The sequence below is a fragment of the Pinus tabuliformis genome, chromosome 7, assembly GCF_031772625.1.
Source record: "Pinus tabuliformis cultivar Carrire ecotype Pingquan chromosome 7, CPIR1, whole genome shotgun sequence".
Lineage (NCBI taxonomy): Eukaryota > Viridiplantae > Streptophyta > Pinopsida > Pinales > Pinaceae > Pinus > Pinus tabuliformis.
Genome location: NC_142293.1, coordinates 112,014,694 through 112,038,515, shown reverse-complemented (window position 1 = coordinate 112,038,515; position 23,822 = coordinate 112,014,694). Strand labels below are relative to the sequence as shown.

The window sequence follows — 23,822 nt, the reverse complement described above, 5'->3', positions numbered from 1 at the left end:
TTATGTAACAGGTCAGATAGTTTTATATTCTTGCAATTGAAATCAGACAGTTTTATATTCTTGCAATTGAAATCCTTGTTTGATCCATAAGTTACAAATAACTCAGTTCCTCTAATTTGATCCATCATGTCCTCGTTGGAGCTGAGTTTCACATTCCTTGAAAGGATTGAACTGTCAAGAGGTTGTTGATTGGCTTGGCTACTTTATTAAATTTCTTGTATATTTTCTTTTACCTATGCCTCTATCATTCTCTTCACCAAAACTCAGATAGCTTGTTCTAATGTGCACAATATGGTCTTTGAATAAATGGTATAATAATAAACACAGGATTTCAAGAATGCTCTTCACCAAAACTCAGATAGCTTGTTCTAATGTGCACGATATGGTCTTTGAATAAATGGTATAATAATAAACACAAGATTTCAAGAAGAAAGAAGAAAGTCTTTGGCAGCATCGTAGCCAAGGTCAAGATTATCTTGCTCTAGTAATTTCCCAACAACCACTGCACCTTTGACACCCACATTTGCAGTAATCGTATATGCAGGCATCTTCAATGCATTATGAATAATTTTCACTCCAATATTTTGGTCGAAGTTAGCAGTCTGATGTTTTTCTAGCTCCTTTGTCACATAAAGAAGAGAAACGCCACCTCCTGGCACAATACCCTGCTCTACTGCTGCCTTCGTGGCATTCAAGGCATCTGTAACTCTGTCCTTCTTCTCCCCTACTTCTTCCTCACTAGCTCCACCAATCTTCAGAACTGCAACTCCTCCTGAAAGCTTTGCCAACCTCTCTTGATACTTTTCCTTATCATAGTCTGTTGTGTTGGCTTCAATGGCAGCCCGAATCTGCTCACATCTTTCTTCTATAGCCTTCTTATCACCACCTCAATCAAGAATAATAGTGTCATCCTTCGATACAGTTACCTTCTTTGCTGAACCAAACATAGTAGCTTCAACCTTTTCAAGCTTCATGCCAAGTTCTTTTGAAATCATTTGATCACTAGTAAGTACAACAAGATCCTCCAAGTTGGCTTTTCTGTTTTCTCCAAAGAAACAATCAGAAGAGCTCTTCGCTTATTCAAGAGCTCTTTACTTATTCAAGGTCAGCTCCATTGCTCGGACAACTGCATTCAAATTTGAAATTTTCTTTTCATGTATCAGAATCTGAGGATTCTCTAATTCACATTTTTGGGCCTTATCATTTGTGATAAAATACAGAGATATATAGCCTTCATTCCTTCAACAACCTCCAATTCATTGACACCGTCTTCCCATCTGCAATAGTTATGACTCCCACCTTTCCAACTTTTCCCATTGCTTTGGCAATCAATTCACCAATTTCCCTTTTACCATCTTTGGCAATCAGTTCACCAATTTCCCTTTTACCATTTGCTGAGATGGTGCCTACCTGTACAATTTCCTTGGGTGTGCTTATCATCCTTTCTCTACTTTTCAAATGTACCACAACTGCATCAATTGCAATGCTAATGCCCCATCTCAATTCCATTGCATTCATCCCAGCTGCAAGTCAGCTAATGCCCCGTCTCAAGTCCATTGCATTCATCCCAACTGCAACTAACTTACAGCCTTCTGTGAATATTGCACGAGTAAGGATGGTCGCACAGGTAGTGCCATCTCTTGCAACATCGTTTGTAGCATTGGCAACTTGCTTCACAATACTTGCACAACCATTTTTTAACTTGTCACTGAACTCATTTCTTTTTGCCACAATAACACCATCCTTTGTTACTTTTGGAGAACCATAATTTTGTTCAATAACAACATTGTGACCCTTTGGTCCCATTGTCACCTTTATAGCATCTCCCAGTTGTTCCACACCTTGCAGCATTGCAGCTCTAGATTCAACACCAAATTTAATATCTTTTGCTTTACTTCCTTAGCTCTGGATTCAACCCCAAATCTGATATCTTTTGCTTTACTTAATTTCTAGAATTGTTTTGTTTTTTGGTGCAATGGGTTCTTCGCCTCCTGCCTTGTCGTGGCCTCGCCTTCGGGAGACCTTCGGGATTAAACACTAGAAGTGTAACAAAAAAACTAAACCATAGAATAATAGAATAAGCTAATTTGCCTAAAATACAGCCAAAAAATAAGCAACAAATTATTAGAATACGCCTAAGACAAACCTTACTTCAGCACTACATTTAGCTTAATATAATATGCCACAGAGATTGAAACGAAATGTATTTTTCATTGTAATTAAAGCTTGTTGTTGCTCATTCTAATTAAAATTTGTAATCTAAAAAACCATTAACCATCGTTCAACACGTTTGGGCTTGACTACCCGGCAGGGACTACCACTGCCTCCAGCACTTGTTGTAAAAGCATCACACAGTTTATGTCAATATTCATAAATACCAATTTTAATGTGCCAAGAAAAAATGGATGCACTTTTATATTAAGGTATTACACAAATTTGATTTCAGTTTAGTAATAATTTCTTAAAATTTCAATTTCAAAATTTATTTTTTTATAGGTGGGAAAATTTATCATAATTTATTTGTCAAATCAGTGGTTAGGATAATCATCTTTGGTTGCTAATCGCAAATGCAGGCTGTATCATCATTGTTAATCAAAGAAGACTACACCGATTGGAATAACTCGCTAATGGTCCGTAAGGGGGCAGGCTTTCACTCATGCAAGATGCCTTTGGGTCTTAGGTCGTTAACCTATTTCTTTATGTCCGAAAAAGACAAGCTCTTAGCCAAGCAAAAGCAGTTTTAGGGCATACTCCAGACCCGTTATAAATTTATATTCAATTTCTATAAATAATATGTATAGTTATAAATTTTTATTATTTAGCTATACTATTATTTATAGAAATTGAATATAAATTTAATCTATTAAAAAATGATATTTTTTGTACTGTATTTTTTTTATAAATGTCATTTATATCTTAACAAATTATGTAATATATAATCTTTCCTTCACTAGATTATGGTTATTCAATAATTAAGGATCATTAATAATAATGGTGATTAACATCCATTTAAATTAAATTTAGTTTATTAAATCTTTTAAAAGATAATATAATTATTTGAAATTTTTCATAATTTCATTTTTATTATAAAAAAAACAGTCCTAAATTACTATAGCTTTCATGAGTATAAGGTCACTAAGTTTGATATCATAACACATATTTTGAAAATGTGATTTAATATAGGTGTATGAAAAACAATATAAGAAAAAGTTTTTTTCATCTTTCATTGTCTTAGTGTCACAAAGATAAAATTATTTTCAACCATGGCATTTTAAGAATTCTCTAATGCCTTCTTTCACTCTCAAGTTCATGAGATTTTGTCATTATTTTGGCAATGTTGATTTTCTTCTTTATGCTAGTCAAAACATAGAGATGTTTTTTATTTTCCATACCAGGGTTGACCACCTCCTTATCGTATCTTAATTTTTTCTTATCCTCTAATTCTTTATCACACCACAATTTTCCCTTAAATTTAGATGAAATATATACTTAATATTATTGTTACCTTGCAAAATGACCTCTTCCTTTACACCCCAATGATTTAGCTAAGACTCTGCATGTTTATGTCAACCTCACTTCAGCCATGAGTGCCTTTGGCTAAAGTTTGAAGCAATCTTAGGAAACCTCTTGTCTTCCATGTTGTTTGTTGTTTACCTATCTTGTACATTACTTACCTAATCATAATCTTTATCTCAATGCGGAGAGATCCACTTCTTTAAGGAGAAGAGAGTAGGGTATATTGTCTTTGATTATGTTATTACAAGTTATAAACCACTTTTGGATTTGCTCTATCTCTCTCCATAATTGTCTAGAGATACTCCAACCCCAAAATTCACAACGAGATAAGATAATAGGAGTGATGAGAGTCTCAAAGAGGAGTTTCTTCTTATTCCATAGCTAAAGATCCACTATTCTACATTGTTTTCAAGCTCATAATAACCTTGTCAACATTCATTTACCTTTTCTCAAAGTTATAGTTCCAATTGAACTTGTGATGAAGATAGATTTCCATATATTTGCTTGAAGTCACTTCCTCCAAGTTGTTGTTGTCAAATACAAAGTTAGCATAAATTTGGTGTTGTCATATACAAAGTTAGCATAATGTATTTTTGGATGTACTTATCATATCTGTGATTTTCTCACTATTAACAGCTTGACAATATGGTGATCTTAATATGTATGTGGATGACTTGGTCCTTACTAGCAACAATGATGATCATATTTTAAAAGTGAAATGTGAATTACAGGTTGGATTCAAGATGGAAGATCTGAGATTACTTCATTACTATCTTGGAGTTGAAGTATTCTAACATTCAAGTAGCACTTTCATTAGTCAATGCAAATATGCATTTGAACTATTGAAAATATTTGGAATGACAGATTGCAAATCCATTCTCATCCCAATGGAGCAAAATTTAAAACTTTCAAAACTTGAAGGGGTGGAATTGGTAAATAACACATGTTATAGATAGTTGATTGGCAACTTGATCTATTTGCCAACCACTTGCTAAGATTTATCATATGTAGTAGGTGTTTTCTTGAAATTTATACAAGAACCAAGGGAAAGTCATTGGAATGCAACAAAAAAGGTTTTTAGATATATCCAATGTACGGAAGGTTATGGCCTACTATACAAAAAAATAAGGTTTTTGTACTTGTTGGATATTGAGATGCATATTTTGTTGGAAATGTTGATGATATAGCGTCAACATGGGATTAACAACAATTTCTTAGAGTTGTAAGAAGCATACTACAGTGGAAAAAATTTCAATGGAAGCAAAATATGTTTCAGCATGGGAAACAACATGTGAGATTGTTTGGTTACACTGAGTTTTACAGGATTTGGGAATTCATCAAGCAAAACCACTTCATTGTACATTGATAGTCAACCAACCATTAATCTTGCCAAAAAACTAGCTTTCCATTCTAAAACATAGCATGTCAATACCAAATATCAATACATATGGACTTTCATTACAAATGATGCCATCAAACCAAAGGACTATACTTCATAAAATCAAATCTTAAACATCTTCACAAAACCACTTGGAAAGATCAAATTAAAAAACAAAAAACAAAAAAAACAAAAAAAAAAAAAAAAAAAAAAAAACAAAAAAAAAACAAACAAAAACAAACAAACAAAAAAACAAATAAACAAAAACAAAAAACTTAAATATTTGTTTTAATTTACTTTGGAATAAAGGAAGAGGATGTTGTATATTATAATCCAAAAATACTTAAATGAGTAAAACCATATTTTCATATGGCTTTTTATATTATTACTGTAAATGTACAAAAACAGTGGTTACTTAATATTAAAATTAGGAAATTTGTTAATATTGCATTAAATGTAAATGTACACTTGTCATTTGTGATCCATAACCAATTTAGTTTAGGACGTAAGTTTATTTAAAACTAATTTTTCTCTTATGTAAAAATATTGAGAAATTATTATTTATTATGTAAATTTCTTTTGTTGATTAATAAAATTTGTGTGTTTGAGAATCTTTAAATTATTAGGTGTATTTTTCACAATTTATCAATTTTTAACTCTCTAGAGTTAGCTCATAAAATAGAAAGTAGATTTTGATGTGTTTTACTTAATCTCTCAATCTCTCACGGGAATGCTTAATGTGATTGAAAATAAATAACATTACTAAGAATGTGGACTTTTTTTATATTAAAGTCTAATGTAGAACAACTACTACACTCTTAGTATGAGGGTTTGATTACTTTCCCATAGGCTATGTGTTTATTTTCAGTTTAATGAATAACAACACTTGTAGGCTTATTTTCAGTTTAATGAAGAAAAACAAATATATTTTGTATTACAATATGTGGATGGTTTGTATATGTTTTTCATGTTATATTTACCCAGACATTGATAGATTAAAAATAATAGAAGATTCAAAAAATTAAAGATAGCATGGTTGTAAATGCTATAAGACCAAAAGACAATTTCTTTTAAATAAATGATTTTTCCGGTCAAAAAAATACGGAGTCATCTACGGAGGGCACTGGACGACCAAAAGTGGCCGGAATCCAGACAAAATAATTTCAAAAAATCTTGCAGTAGCAGTGTTTGAATCGTGTTTTTGATAGTAAAAATTGATTAAGCGCCATCAAAAACCTCCAAGACACCCAACATATTAAAGTTTAATAACTATAACTTGGATTTAAAAAAACCTCCTGCTAAATTTTATCAAAATATAACAAAAATACAATGTGAGTACACTTAAAACTAATTTAAGTATATTGCTTCTCCCTCATGACGTCAGAACAGCGGACTTCCGATGATGTAAGAACAACGAACATCTCATTGAAAAAAGGAAAACACACTTAGGAGCCTTCATCTATTAGTTCCGATTCCCGACTACTCACACAGTTCATTTATCATGGAACACATTTTTATGACAGATACCGAAATATTTTAATCGCCTTTAGTCTAGCAAGGGTTTATTTTTTTTGAAAAATTATAATGAAAATTTTGGTACGACGATAAAATCTGACACCATAGATTATTAACGATAGAGATAAAATTTGCAATTTTTTTAAGTATATATCTCTAAGAGAACCAAACCATTACAAAACATAGTAAAATCAATTAACATGAATAACAAAACCTCAAATCTAAACTTCAATGTAAAAAATGACTCCGAAAATTCAAAGTAGATTTCAAGTAATCTCCACATACCATGACTTTGAATCGTTATTCTTATCAGATCTAATTTTTTAACAATAAGTATGCATATTATCATTTGTGTGGAACACAGAAAATGAACCCCTCTAATTGAATTCAAGGCCATTAATCTTCAGTTCTGCAGTGAACCATAATAGTTATAATCCAACTATAGTCCAACTTGATAATTGCTATCATCCAAAAAAAATTATAAAAGTGAATAAAATGTATTTTAATTTTTTTTCTTTTAAATATAAAACTTATCTTTTTCTATTTTTTTAATAAGAAATTTAATGCTATTTAACTACATGTCTACAAAAACTATGTTTTTCATATTTTTAAAATTTTAATAAAAAAAGCTTACACTTTCTTAATTAAAAAACTTAATATTATTTAACTGCAACTTTGAAAGTATAGTTTTTCATAATTTTAATATAAAATAATTGATCAACCATAAAAATCTGTATCACATTATTCCACAGAGGGTGTAGTGATTCTTTCAACACCCCCCTCAAACGTGTTAATTAATCTTTCGGGATTGTTATTGTACAATATGTAATTAGTTTTACATTTTGTTTTTATGGTTAATAAGTTACCAAGACACAAGTGTCTCGTACCTAGATTGCATATGTATAAGTAAGTAATTTTATAATTAATACGATGCTCTTTCATTGTGGATTTTATTTGGGTTTGTACATTGGTATCAAAGCTCTGGTTGAGTTGTTTGTAAACTCCATGTATTTGAAGTCTATTGCGTAAAGGAGACACAGAGCATGAAGGCTATGAGGATAGTTGAATGCAACAGAAGATTAGCCCAGTGGGACACCCTAACTATTGACTCTTTGTAAGTTTTATAAATTTTCGTCATAATGAAAGATGATTGGAGAAATTAACTATTGACTCTTTGTAAGTTTTATAACTTTTCGTCATAATGAAAGATGATTGGAGAAATTGAGTGGTATAAAGAATATTTTTTTTAACATATCCTTGGAAGTTAGAATACAAGTTGGTGTTTTGAGTGCTTGTTGTTCTCAATAAAAAATGTTGTTTTAATTTTGGGAGGCTTTATTTGCATTTACTGCATCATAAAATTTCTTAAGGATACAAAGCTTTACTAAAGGATGGATATTTTTTGGTGGTTTGAATTAAATTTGAAGGATAGTAGGATAGTATTTGCATTTACGACAGAAACGAGATTTTAATCACAGTAAAATTTCCTGAAGGATACAATTTTTTTACTAAAGGATGGATATTTTTTGGTGGTTTGAATTTCCTGAAGGATACAATTTTTTTACTAAAGGATGGATATTTTTTGGTGGTTTGAATTAAGTTTGATGAAGAGTATTTGCATACAGAAACATGAGTTTTACTAAAGGATTGATATTTTTTGGTGGTTTGAATTTCCTGAAGGATACAATTTTTTTACTAAAGGATGGATATTTTTTGGTGGTTTGAATTAAGTTTGATGAAGAGTATTTGCATTTATGACAGAAACATGAGTTTAATCACAGTAAAATTTCCTGAACAATACAAAGTTTTTACTAAAGGATGGATATTTTTTGGTGGTTTGAATTAAGTTTTTAATTGAAAAGTGGTCAATTTTCTTGTGATTTGAAATACATATTTTTTTAAGAAGCCATCGGTAAAATAAAATATTTGGAGGCTAATAAGATTTGAACCTAGCTCTTTGCTAGGCTATTTTTGAAACTTGCCATTAAACCACAAAGCCAACTTTGTTTGAAACAAGAAGAGAAACAAATCTATATCTTTTCAGAAGTTTTGAATTTAAAATGATTTGAAGAAAATATGGTTCAATAACAATTATGACTTCAATAGTTTCCATAGTTGGAGTTGTTCTTAATGGAAAGGAAAATTATCAAGAGTGGTTTAGAAAGCTTAAAAGTGCCCTTGTTTTTAATGATTTGTGGGAAGTTTGTCAAGGAAAGAAGGATAGTGATGGAAAAGAAATTGCATCGGAGCCACCTGATAACGAGAAGCAACGTGCAATTTGGGAGACAAAAGACAACAAGGCATATGCATTAATAACTGCATTGGTGACAGAAGAGGTAAGCTGATATATCATTTCTTGTGGTACTGCATTCGAAGCATTAAAGAAGTTGAAATAATTGTATGATTCACACTCAGAACTCGAAATTATTCAGTTATTGTTAAAGTTGTTTAATTTGGAGATGAAGGATAATGATCCTTTGAAGGTTGCCTCTGAAAAAACAAAACAAAACAAAACAAAAACCAAAACAAAAAAACAAAACAAAACAAAACAAAAACAAAAACAAAACATTTTTCATGATATAGAAGCTAATGGAATTAAAGTAGAATTTACAGCGTACAACTTTTATAAAAGTCCTTCACCTTGTCTACTCACACTATTTGAAATCTCTCCAAGCTAGTGGGCAGTTAAAAGACATTACATTTGATAAACTAGTAAGCAAAATAACTGGGAGAGAAAAAATATTTGGGAAGAAAGAGGCTCCACCTAACTCTAACGCAGAAACTGTGTGCCTTGCAAAAAAGGATCATAAGTCTCGTGCCGAAACTTCTAGAGGTGATAAAAGTAGTAGAGGTCGTGGTAGGAGAAATTATAGAGGGGGGGGGGGGGGGGGGGGGGGGAATAATCAGGGAGACAAACAACAAAGGAATTTTAATGATAGACCAACTATCAAATGTTTTAGATGTGATCGAACTGGTCATATTGCTATTAACTGTAAAATCCCTTGGGAGAAAGTCAGTAAAAGGAGAGAACAGTTGAATGGGCAAATCATCAGAGTCTGCACATTACATTGTCGCTCACTGTAATTTTAATATTAATGATGTTTTCAACACTACATTTTCTTCATGGCGAGATAGTTGTATTTTGGATTCAAGAGCCACTTGTCATATGACACTTAGGCGAGATTTTTTTGAAACATTCAATGATGATATTGATGGTGTTATTTACTTTGCTGACAAGTCTCAAATTAAACCATCTGGCATTCTATTCGTTTGAAGATACTGAATCTTCCAAATTATGTTCTACAATATGTACTTTATATTCCACAGTTTCAGCGAAATTCGATGTCTCTTATCCGTATTCAGCAGCAGGGGAATTCTATTCATATATCTAATGGAATCGTTGAGATAAGAAGAGCGTATGAGCATGCAGTTATTATGATCGGTGTGGAATAAGGTGCACTTTTAAAGTTAAATGGTACTTCATCTACTAATTCTTGTGAAAGTTCTACTTTTTTGGCACAGCAAAGTGACATCCTGTCTCCTAGCTTATTGTGGCATGCTCAATTTGGTCACATCAATTATGGCAGCATCAGAATTATGAAAAAACAAGGTATTAAAGGTCTTCCGACAGTTCCAAGAGATTACACCTTGTGATGCTTGTATTTTGGGAAAACATTGTAAACAACCTTTTCATAGTTCTTCTTTTAGAGCTTCACGAAAATTAGGTCTTATACATTCAGATTTATGTGGACTCGTGCCTGTTGCAACTGCCAATGGAAATAAATATGTGCTGACATTTATTGATGATTACTTGAGAAAGTGTTGGGTGTATTTGTTGAAGAATAAGTTACAAGTGTTTGAAGTTTTTAAAACTTTTCATTTGATGATTAAAAATGAAACTCAACACAATATAGACATTCTTAGAACTGATAATGGTGTTGAGTAAAAATCTCATGTTTTTGAACAATATTTGAAGGACAATGGAATCAAACATTAGACTACCATACCTTATAATCCACAATAGAATGGTGTTATAGAACGTATGAATAGAACTTTGCTTAATATGGTTAGATCTATGATGTTCTTTAAGAATGTTAAGTTGATGTTTTGGGGAGAAGCAGTGCTTTGTGCAGCTTATATTCGCAATCGTTGTCCTTCTTCTGTCATCAATAATAAATATCCTTATGAAATGTGGTATAATCGTCTTCCTGTTGTTCAACATTTTAGAGTCTTTGGTTCTCTATGCTATGCATTAATTCTTAAACATCGGCGCAACAAGTTGGGTGCTAGGAGTCGCAAATGTATTTTCTTGGGATATTTTGCTACTTCCAAAGCTTACAGGTTGTATGATGAGGAGAACAAGAAGTTAATTCTTTCCAGAGATGTTATTTTCCTTGAATCGGATAAAAATAATTCCATTGTTGATAGGCAACTGGCTCATTTGGAGAAATTTGCATCTAAGAAGTTCTATTTTGAATCTGATAATGATGTTCCACACACTGAAGGGGGTGTTCCCATTCTGGATCAATCTATGGTTTTTCCATCTTTGACTCATGAGAATGATGAGGATGTTACTACTAAAAAAAACTTGGAGGATAGTGTTGTTTCTGCAGGGTCAGAAAGTATTCCTGAAGAACCTGTACTTTAGGATGAACAACTATCACAACCACTTCAACAACCTTTACAAAGATCTACACGTGCTCAAAAATTTCCAAGAAAGTATGATGATTTTGAAATAGGAATGTCTTCTAATGGTGATTCGGGTAATGTTTCTCATGATTGTGAATTAAATCATTATACAATTAGTGAATCTAGTTGTTTTGAAGAAACTACTAATAGTGATGAATGGAAGGATGCAATGAAAATGGCATATGATGCACTTATTAAGAATGGAACTTGGAGGTTAGTGGATAATCCTGTAGATTTCAAACCCATTGGTTTCAAATGGGTGTATAAGACCAAATACAAAGCAGATGGTTCGCTTGATAAATATAGGGCAAGACTTGCAGCAAAAGGCTATGCTCAGAAGGAAGTTGTTGACTACACAGAGACATTTTCTCCTACAGCAAAATGGGGCACAATTAGAACTTTGTTTTCTCTTGCAGCTCAAAATAGTTGGAAGATACACCATATGGATGTTAAAACAAATTTTTTGAATGGCGATTTGAAGGAGGATGTTTATATGTTTCAGCCAGAAGGTTTTTTTGTCAAAGGAAAAGAGAAAAAGGTATGTAAGTTAGTGAAGGATTTGTATGGACTGAAACAAGCATCTCGTGCATGGTATGAAAAATTAACTGAACACCTTCTCAAGTTGAATTATAAGTTATTTGATATAGATGATGCAACTCTTTTTGTTAAGAAAATTGGAAAGTCAGTTGTATATTTGGTTGTGTATGTAGATGATTTGATGATCACAGGAAACAATGATGACTATATAGTGTTTTTTTTTTTGTTGATAAGTGGGTGAATCCTGAAAATCACTCTTACCCTGTGGCTGAGAGGCCACGACTCAGGGGCATCTAAGCCGTCAAAGTCACCCGGGGATCGCACCCGGCCTGAGCCGCACCAGCGGAAACCATGCTGGACTTTTTGGTATCGGCGAGACTAGAACCGGTGACCTTTTGCATACGGAGCGCCTTAACAGCGCGCTCCTTCACCAACTGTTCTATATCTCTTTGATGATGACTATATAGTGTTAGTTAAAAGAGAATTATTGAAAGTTTTTGACATGACATATTTGGGTTTATGCCATTATTATTAAGGGATTGAAGTTGATCAAAACCCAAATATATTTTCATTTTTCAGAAAAAAGTATATTGGACAGCTATTAGATAGGTTTGGGATGCAAAATTGTAATCTTGTGGCTACTCCTATGGAGCATAATTTGAAGCTTACTTCCACTAAAGGAAGTATGTTTGAAGATGCAACAAAGTACAAGCAACTTGTTAGAAGTTTGAATTTTCTAACTACTACTCAACTTGACATAGATTTTGTTGTAGGGATATTTTACAGGTTCATGCATAAGCCATGTGAAGGTCATTGGAATACAACAAAGTGAGTGCTCAAGTATTTGAAAACATATGGCATCAAATATTCTAAAGTTGTAGATTTCCATCTCACCGGCTATTCGGATTCTGATTTTGATGGAGATAAGGAGAATGGAGTCTCTACTTATGGTTATTTGATGAGTCTTGGATTAGAAGCCATCAATTGGAGATCAATCAAGCAATCTGTTCATGTTGATTCTACCACCGAAGCCGAATATGTTCCACTAGCTCAAGCTACAAAAGAAATCATTTGGCTTCACAAAATACTTGAAGATTGTAGGAGAAACAAAAGGCTTCAACTCCACTACTCGTCAACAACTCTTCCGCAATTCAGTTGGCCAAGAATCCCAAGTTTCATGATTAAATCAAGCATATTAACACAAAATATCACCTGATTCGACATTATGTAGAGACCAAAGTTATTCATCTAGTACGTTGTCCTACTTCAGAGCAGATCGCAGACATATTTACAAAGCCACTGGGACATGAAAAGTTTGAAAAGTCCATAATGTTACTCGACATGTCAAATGTCCCTTCGGATTAAGGAGGGAATGTTAGCTAATCCTTCGGGATTGTTATTGTATAATATGTAATTAGTTTTACATTTCATTTTTAGGGTTAATAAGTTATCGAGACACAATTATCTTGTACCTAGATTGCACATGTATAAATAAGTAATTTTATCATTAATATGACGCTCTTTCATTGTGCTCTTTCATTGTGGAGTTTATTTGGGCTTGTACAAAACGTAGCTCGGGAGAAGCATTATTCTATAGAGGGTGCGATGATTCCTCCAAAAAACCCCTCAAATGTAGCTCAGGGGAATCAAACCTAGGTCCAGGCTCTGATACCATGACACCCCTCAAACATAGCTCGAGGGAATAAAATTTGGTCTAGGCTCTGATACCATGAAGAGGTTTTGCTCCCAAATTTCTCAGACCACTGCACCAATAATGGTTTGGATGAGATTTCTCTTCCATTACATGTTTTACTATTCGTTTTAGTTATGTTGAGATGACTGCAATTACATCTTGGTATGCACTATTTGCAGGAGACTGTGTTTTTAGTGGACATATATTGTTGCAAAGGTAAGCAGAATGTTATGAAGAAAGTTGCTAATCTTTATGGTAGACACGAAACTGATTAAGAGATTACTCCTTCGTATTGTCTTGTTGAACTTACTGAACTTAACTAGATTACAGATACTAGAAATATTCAGAGGTAATATATATATATATATATATATATATTGCAAGGGTAAGCTCTATGAAGGTGTATCCCTCTAAACATGTTGTAAAAGTGACCGGGGACGTGGATTCTGTTGAAACTGCAGTCCAACTCAGAAATCTGAGAAAGAATGTAGAGGTACCAAGCATTCTGAATCCCACCTAGAGAAAATGAAAGAAGATAATCTACTTCCACAAGCCGCCCAAAAATATATTTGTGGTATACAAGGTTGGTGTTACAGATCCATTTGGGCACATCAACCCCGACTTACATATCAATACTATTAGGGCACATCAAACCCTAATTCAATTGTTACATGCCCTAATGAAGTCAACCATCAAAATGCCTCCTTCCCAAGACATTCCATGATTGAAATCATCCAAAAACTGCCTCTAAGAAGATCAGCATAGGTAGGCCTTTATCAGGGTGCACTGCAGTGCAACCCAGTACACTGCCAGGGTGCATTGCAGCGCACTTGAGCCCTCTTTGGCCTGCGCTGGGTGAATTTGAGTGAAATATGCATTGGGTTTTGGAATATTCTTATCCATAGGATGCTTCTAGAAGTTTCCCAAGGCTATCCACTCCTTTGGGCTCGAAATTGGATAAGGGAGGAAGTTAAGGAACATCAATCCCTTTATCCCTTCCTCCATGGAACTAAATCCTAAGTTTGGGAAGTTTTAATGTCTATGGATAAACGCCTAAACCCCTAGACTAGTAGCTAATTCTATAACAACATTACAAATCATTCTCTACTTTTTCTATAACCAATGGATTAAATAAGATAGTAAGGAGGCCTACCTAAAACTTTCGCTTACTCCTTAGCTCTCTTGACCAATTCTGTCGCTCCTTTCCATACTTAATCCACTTGAAAAGTACCTACACACAGACAAAAGACAAAAACCAATCAAAGCATATGATAATGATCTATTGATTAAACATAAAATGGAATCAAGTGCATAATACACATATGAAAGCATCAATAAACAATACAAACATATGGAAAAAGCTTTGAACACTTTATTAGTAAAAGGAAGAGTTACAACCGAATTTGCTTGATTTAGTGCCACTACTCCACTTCAATCCCATCCTCTCCTCATAACAAGCAAGACATTTTGACATCATTACAATACTTGAAACCAACTCAAGTCTCATACTAACATCATCTCCATATAATTCAATGATTTCCAGCCCTTGATCACTTAGATGAGTGGTCTTTTTATAGGTGAATGAAGGAAGTTATGCCATAAATGGTTACAATGAATGCCCCCCAAAACTTAGGATTTAGTTCTGTGGAGGAAGGGATAAAGGGATTGATGTTCCTTAACTTCCTCCCTCATCCAATTTCGAGCCCAAAGGAGTGGATAGCCTTGGGAAACTTCTAGAAGCATCCTATGGATAAGAATATTCCAAACCCCAATGCATATTTCACTCAAATTCACCCAGCGCAGGCCAAAGAGGGCTCAAGTGCACTGCAATGCACCCTGGTAGTGTACTGGGTTGCACTGCAGTGCACCTGATAAAGGCCTGCCTGCGCTGATCTTCTTAGAGGCAGTTTTTGGATGATTTCAGTCATGGAATCTCTTGGGAAGGAGGCATTATAATGGTTGACTTCATTAGGGCATGTAACAACTGAATTAGGGTTTGATGGGCCCTAATAGTACTAATCTGTAAGTCAGGGTTGATGTGCCCAAATGGATCTATAACAGTTGCCCCCTAAAGCATGAAGTCGTAAATATGTATGTCGAGTGAAATAATTTACTATGTGGAGAGGAGGTTTCGAAGTGGAAGGTGACCTGCATCAATTACAATACATATATCATGATAATTTGATTTTTTCTCGAGAACTTGCTGATGGAAGGCATACCCATGCTAAGCTTATAAACTTTCATTACATGTACAACTATAGTCGTCTACAGATATAGACCCATGAATGGATGACCATGAATGTAAGGCCATTGTACATTTGATTTAGTACTCCTGAAAATATCGCAGCCTGGATGGATAAAACTAGATCTGGGGTCTTTAATCTCATTCAATATTTCGCTCAAGTACAAGTCTAACCATGTGAATAGATGATCTGAAGTCAAGCATAGGAAGACATCGTCTGATTACTAGCCAATGATGTAAGATGTTAAGAAACAGGAGAGGAATCACCGATAATGATAATGACCCTCAAGGTACTATAGTACATTTCGTATGGTGTGAATAAATGATTTGATGTCGAACACCATACAAAGTCTTTCTGTCAAAGGCCAGTGATATCAACCTATTGCCGGAAGCAAGAAACCTGCCATTGATGTATACAAGCCTCAAGGTACTGAATGGGTGTTTCTAAGTCAAATTCTTGGATAATGTGTTGATGTCGACAAGAAGCGACTCGTCACAGGAGGGTCTTGATGTATCCCACATCAATGACATGAAACGAGGTAAATGATTTTGGAGATGAAAATCAACTGACAACAGAAGGTTCAGGAATGACGGTCATGAAAATGAAGGTTTACGGTATTGCAAAGGATGAAGTTTGAACTGAATGACTTCTCTTGAACATGTCGGCGACACTAAAATGAATTGGTAACATTGACCCAAAACAAAGTAATGGATGGTATGATAGACCAACAGTGTGATAACCATCAAGCTGAATGACCCAACCCACATAGTCACAGTGATGAGGTGAAAGTGTCATGTTCAAGAGCGACTTGCTACCATAAAGTGTTCTCCCTTTTTTCCCATTTTCCCCAGTCATTGTTGACCAGTACCTCTTTATTTTTATCAAACTTGAGGAGGATAACATATGCTAGTTGTATAATTCCACCCTTCAAGTGAATCCAACGCTATTTGATGCTTTTTCGAGTCTAGCGAATGTGAAACTCGGTCTTGTCTAGATTGACAAGTTTGTCGCTATTTGATGTTTTTAACGAGTTTAATGACAAAGATAACTCGGTCCTTTTCATGTTTAGAGAGTTTGAAAAGGGATGAAAAGGAAACTCCAAAAGTTCTTTTCCGTAGATTTGTCTCTCAAGTTCAAAAAGCATAAAACAATACGAGAGAGAACATATTAACCATGTTCGATCAACGTATTCATTTTTTGTAGTTAATCTATCTCAGCTCGAAAAAGGGTTAAACTTACACTGAGTAGATATCAATTCCAATCCGTTAACAAGCTGAAAAGGACAAGCGCTCGGCAATCTTTTCATATTTAAAGAGTCTGAAAAGAGCTTAAAGAAGACTCCACTTTGAGGAACGAGTGGTGTCTAGGGTAGCAACTGATTCCGATGATGTTGGAACTTCTCAAAACATGTTGATTTATGTGAAGAGGCTGGCTAATAGGACCACTCATTGCAATTGTTCCTCAAAAAGGGTAAAACAACCAAGTGAAAGTGTATGATCAGCCAAAGAGATGGTGGTGATGGAATGAAACAACCAAGGCTCATCTAATAGAAAAGGCTGATAGAATGGAAATCACAAGGGTTAAAATGGAAATGGGTTCATTTTACACAAGCTTGAACTATAGGTAACTATGCTTGGATTCAGTTCCATATTTATACAAGCCTGAAATGAAAAACTATGCTTGAATTCAGTTTCATGTTTACCAAGCTTGAAATGAAAAAACGATTCCTGAGATTGGTTTACATGCTCCCAGCATGATGAAAGAGAGAGTCTCCTGTAACCAGATGGAAGTCATTGCAGTGAAGCAGGACGGTTATCCAACACCTTTTTGGCTTCATCCAGATAGGGACAAAGGTGAATGGGGTGATTCCCTTCACATAACCTACAAGGAAACTTAACTTTACCACTAGGTGCATGCCCCCCAAGCTTCATTACATTCATCTAAGTAGACTACTCGTGGCTATTAGATGGATGGAATGGAGGTTCATATACGAGATCAAGTGAAAGACTTGACTGGGATTTTACGAGATCTAATCAAAGACTCAACTTGGAACTTGGGACCTTGTTTCATTTTTTAATGAGCTTGACACAAGACAAGGAACTCTGCTCAAATTCCTTGTTTCATTTTTTAACAAGCTTGACACAAGACAAGGAACTATGCTCATACTCCTTGTTTCATTTTTTAACGAGATTGACACAAGACCAGGAACTATCCTCATGGGAACTGTTTCATTTTTTAACGAGGTTGACACAATAAAAGAACCATCCTCGTATTCCTTGGTTTCATTTTTTAACAAGGTTGACACAAGACAAGGAACTATCCTCATATTCCTTATTTCATTTTTTAACGAGGTTGACACAATAAAAGGAACTATCCTCATAGGCCTGTTTCATTTTTTAATGAGGTTGACATGGTAAAAGAACCATCCTCATGGACCCTTGTGTCATTTTTTAGCGAGGTTGAGACAAAGAAAACGAACTATCCTCCTATTCCTTGGTTTCATTTTTTAACGAGTTTGACACAAGACAAGGAACTATCCTCATGGGAGTTGTTTCATTTTTTTAATGAGGTTGACACAGTAAAAGAACTATCCTCATGGGCCTATTTCATTTTTTAATGAGGTTGACATAGTAAAAGAACTATCCTCATTTACCTGTTTCATTTTTTTAACGACGTTGACATAGTAAAAGAACTATCCTCATATCCTTGGTTTCATTTTTTTACGAGGTTGACATAAGACAAGGAACTATCCTCATGGGCCTGTTTCATTTTTTAATGAGGTTGAAACAATAAAAGAACTATCCTCATTTACCTGTTTCATTTTTTAAGGAGGTTAACACAATAAAAGAACCATCCTCATTAAAAAATGAAATAGGCCCATGAGGATAATTCTTTTACTCTGTCAACCTCATTAAAAAAATGAAACATCTCCCACGAGGATAGTTCCTTGTCTTATGTCAACCTCGTTAAAAAATGAAACCAAGGGTATGAGGATAGTTCTTTTACTGTGTCAACCTCATTAAAAAATGAAACATGTCCATGAGGATAGTTCTTTTATTGTGTCAACCTCATTTAAAAAATGAAACAACTCCCATGAGGATAGTTCCTTGTCTTGTGTCAACCTCGTTAAAAAATGAAACAAAGAATATGAGGATAGATCCTGGTCTTGTGTCAACCTCGTTAAAAAATGAAACAAGGAGTACGAGCAGAGTTCCTTGTCTTGTGTTAAGCTCATTTAAAAAATGAAACAAGGTCCCAAATTCCAAGTCGAGTCTTTGATTAGATCTCGTAAAATCCCAGTCAAGCCTTTTACTTGATCTCGTAAAAGAACCTTCATTCCATCCACTTGATACCATGAGTAGTCTACTTAGGTGAATGCAATGAAGCTTTGGGGGCATGCACCTAATGGTAAAGTTAAGTTTCCTTGTAGGTTATGTGAAGGGAATCACCTCATTCACCTAGGTCCCTATCTGGACGAAGCCAAAAAGGTGTTGGATAACCGTCCTACTTCACTTCACCGACTTCCATCTGGTTACAGAAGACTCTCCTTTTTAGCATACTAGGGGAATGTAAACCAATTCCAAGCATAGTTTTTTGTTTCAAGCTTGTGTAAACATGAAATTGAACCCAAGCATAGTTCCATATGGTTCAATCTTGTCTAAAAATGAACCCATTTCCAGTTTAACCCTCGTGATTTCCATTCTATCAGCCTCTTTCCTCATATGAGCCTTGGTTGTTTTCATCCCATCGCCACCATCCCTTTGGCCGATCATACGCTTTCACTTGGTTTTTTTACCCTTTTTGAGGAACAGTTGCAATGAGTGGTCTTATTAGCCAGCCTCTTCAAATAAATCAACATGTTTTAAGAAATTCCAAAAATACCAGTTGCTACCCTAGACACCACTTGTTCCTCAAAATGGAGTCCTCTTTAAGCTCTTTTCAGACTCTCTAAACATGAAAAGATTGTCGAGCGCTTGTCCTTTCCAGCTTGTTAATGGATTGGAAATGATATCTCTCTTGTATTGTTTTATGTTTTTTCGGACTTGAGAGACAAATCTATGAAAAAGAGCTTTTGGAGTTTCCTTTTCGTCCCTTTCCAAACTCTCTAAACATTGAAAGGACCGAGTTATCTTTGTCATTAAACTCGTTAAAAACATCAAATAGCGACAAACTTGTCCATCTAAACAAGACCGAGTTTCACCTTCGCTAGACTCGTTAAAGCATCAAATAACGATGGATTCACCCGAAGGGTGGAATTATACAACAAGAATACGTTATCCTCCTCAAGCTTGATAAAAATAAAGAAGTATTGGTCAGCAATGACTTGGGAAAATGGGAAAAAGGGGAGAACACTTTATGGTAGCAAGTCGCTCTTGAACATGAAACTTTCACCTCATCATCGTGACTATGTGGGTTGGGTCATTCAGCTTGATGGTTATCACACCGTTGGTCTATCATACCATCCATTACTTTGTTTCGGGTCAGTGCTACCAATTCATTTTAGTGTCACTGACATGTTCAAGAGAAGTCATTCAGTTCAAACTTTATCCTTTGCAATACCGTAAACCTTCATTTTCATGACCGTCATTCCTGAACCTTCTGTCGTCCGTCGATTTTCATCTCCAAAATCATTTACCTTGTTTCGTGTTGTTGATGTGGGATACATCAAGGCCCTCCTGTGATGAGTCGCTTCTTGTCGACATCAGCACATTATCCAAGAAGTTGACTTAGAAACACCCCTTCAGTACCTTGAGGCTTGCATACATCAATGGCAGGTTTCTCGCTTCCAGCGATAGGTTGACATCACTGGCCTTCGACCAAAAGACTTTGTATGGTGTTCGACATCATATCATTTATTCACACCATGCGAAATTTACTATAGTACCTTGAGGGTCATTATCATTATCGGTGATTCGTCTCGCGTCCGTTAACAGCTTACATCATTGGCTAGTAATCAGATGATGTCTTCCCATGTTTGACTTCAGATCATATATTCACATGGTTAGACTTGTACTTGAGCGAAATATTAAATAATATTGAAGACCTCGAATCTAGTTTCATCCATCTGGGCTGCGATATTTTCAGGAGTACTAAATCAAATGTACAATGGCCTTACATTCATGGTCATCCATTCATGGGTCTATATTTGTAGACAACTATATTTGTACATGTAATGAAAGTTTATAAGCTGAGCATGGGTATGCCTTCCCTCAGCAAGTTCATGAGAAAAAAATCAAATTATCATGATATATGTATTGTAATTGATGCAGGTCACCTTCCACTTCAAAACCTCCTCTCCACATAGTAAAGTATTTCACTCGACATACATATTTACGACTTCATTCTTTAGGGGGCAACTGTTACAGATCCATTTGGGCACATCAACCCCGACTTACAGATCAGTACTATTAGGGCCCATCAAACCCTAATTCAGTTGTTACATGCCCTAATGAAGTCAACCATCAGAATGCCTCCTTCCTAAGAGATTCCATGATTGAAATCATCCAAAAATTGCCTCTAAGAAGATCAGCGCAGGTAGGCCTTTATCAGGGTGCACCGCAGTGCAACTCAGTACACTGCCAGGGTGCATTGCAGCGCACTTGAGACCTCTTTGGCTTTCGCTGGGAAAATTTGAGCGAAATATGCATTGGGGTTTGGAATATTCTTATCCATAGGATGCTTCTAGAAGTTTCCCAAGGCTATCCACTCCTTTGGGCTCGAAATTGGATGAGGGAGGAAGTTAAGGAACATCAATCCCTTTATCCCTTCCTCCATGGAACTAAATCCTAAGTTTGGGAGGGCATTCATTGTCACCATTTATGGCATAAATTCCTTCATTCACCTATAAAAAGACCACTCATCTAAGTGATCAGGGGTTGGAAATCATTGAATTATAGGGAGATGTTGTTAGTATGAGACTTGAATTTATTTCAAGTATTGTAATGATGTCAAAATGTCTTTCTTGTCATGAGGAGAGGATGGGATTGAACTGGAGAAGTGGCACTGAATCAAGCATATTGGGTTGTAACTCTTCCTTTTACTAATAAAGTGTTCAAAGATTTTTCCATATGTTTGTATTGTTTATTGATGCTTTCGTATGTTTATTATGCACTTGATTCCATTTTATGTTTAATCAATAGATCATTATCATATGCTTTGATCGGTTTTTGTCTTTTGTCTGTGTGCAGGTACTTTTCAAGCGGGTTAAGTATGGAAAGGAGCGACAAAATTGGTCAAGGGAGATAAGGAGTAAGTGAAAGCTTCAGGTAGGTTTCTTTACTGTCTTATTTAATCTATTGGTTATAGAAAAAGTAGAGAATGCTTCGCACTATTGTTCTAGACTTAGCTATTAGTCTAGGGATTTAGGCGTTTATCCATAGACACTAAAACTTCCTAAAACAGTTGGAATTTGGATTTCTCTTTAATTTTTTTGTTTTGGGCTTTTATGCTTGGGATCAATAAAATTCATGTTTAAATTTTGTATTTCAGAAGTGACCTTTTCATAATAAATTAATCCTTCATTAATAAAAAACTAGACTAAAAATTTACCTTTAAATAACATAATTATATTTAAAAATTTCACATATTTATCACAAAGAAAAACACAAAATGAACTTAACACGCAAATACCTTATTAAATCTTGAATCTAAATTTTTTAAAAACAACTAAAAATTTACGTAACAAAACATGGCAAATATTGTTTTTAATCCCTTGAAGGGAAATATGATTGAAGTTATTAAGAAGACTTAAGTTGACTATTTTAAATATATATGTTTTTACTAAAGATTTATTTTTAAATCACTACATTCAAAATTTAAATTAAAATGTTTAGTTAATTATAATCCATTTTAATTAATTATAATAATTATATGTTAATTATACTACAAACTTTTTAACTATAATTTAAACACAATTAATTATAATTAATAATAATCAATCATTAATTTTATTTTATTGAAATAAATAGTCAATTAACACAGTCAAATTGATTATCATATACCAATTAATATTATTTTCTACTTTTTATAATAATAGCACCGATAAATACCAACAATATTTACTAATGTAATCGTGGTATCTAAATAGAGTATTTAGATAATGTAATCCTACTATCTAAATAGATGAGGACTTTTTTTAGTAACCAACAATTTTATGCCACACTTATGATTTAAGTTGAAAATTTAAGCAGGGATTTTTTTTAGCAACCAAAAATGTGCTTAATTAAAACCCACTAGAAATTTTGTTCAAATCTATTGTTTAAGTGTTTTCCTTGTTTTTCAAAGTTGCATGAACCATCTATGCTCAATTGATTATGCAATTTCATTGGATTTAAAAATCATTTTGAGCCAAGAAAATGGAATAGGACTTTTTTTAGGGATTGATGCAAATGGCATTGAGTTGACTTTTTCAAAATAACATTTTTCTGAAATAATATTTTGTTGAATATATGTTTCCCAGGTTGATCAGATCATACAAGAAAGACTATGCAACTTTAGCAATAGAACAAGAAAATCTAGTACGCAAATTTCATACCTTGTAGAGGGATAGAAAATGCCTAGTGGACTTGTATTTTCCCACTCCCACATCCGCCATGAAATCCCCAACAAGCTTCTTGATAGGGTCCTTCTTGTTCAACCTCGCAAGAACTTGAGATTTTCCAACAAACCCAATAGCTCTTGCGTCAACGTCCACTTCAATTTTCGTCCCAATGACTCTATCCACGCCCATGTAGTCCACAACAAATTCCTCTACAAACATGCACGACAACGCGATCATTATAACTTTTTTACCCAAAAGACAACACCACATTCGAAGCCTCAGGGTTCAGATCTCCCATAAAGATATATTGAATTGTTCTCATGGTCATAACTCTTAGTCTCTCTTGATATTATTCATAATTGCACGCTATGCAAATCCAGGAAGAAAAAGACTCTAATGAGAGACGATTGTATGTGAAACTTTTAACAATTATAAACAAGTTTATGACCACATTCAAATCAGTTTGTAAATTTATTTTACAAGTACATGAAAACTGAGGAAATGGTAATGACGACTTACCTTGATTACCTATCCATGCAGATTGCTTAAATGGAGGTTTTCAAAGGCCAAACTGATGTTTAGGGCAACAATTGTGGTCCATTTTCGGGGAATAGTTCCTACATTAGAGGTAAGCGTAGTGTTTGATCTCATTATTACCCTTAATTTAAAGTGTTAAGCAAAAGTTTGCACTAAAACGTTGATAAATCCAAA

General features: G+C 34.4%; 1 pseudogene; it reads right to left on the bottom strand.

Annotated features, from left to right (window-relative positions):
- Positions 1-422: 422 nt before the first annotated feature.
- On the bottom strand, positions 423-23,348 carry LOC149245544 (chaperonin CPN60-2, mitochondrial pseudogene; annotated as a pseudogene).
- Positions 23,349-23,822: the final 474 nt, after the last annotated feature.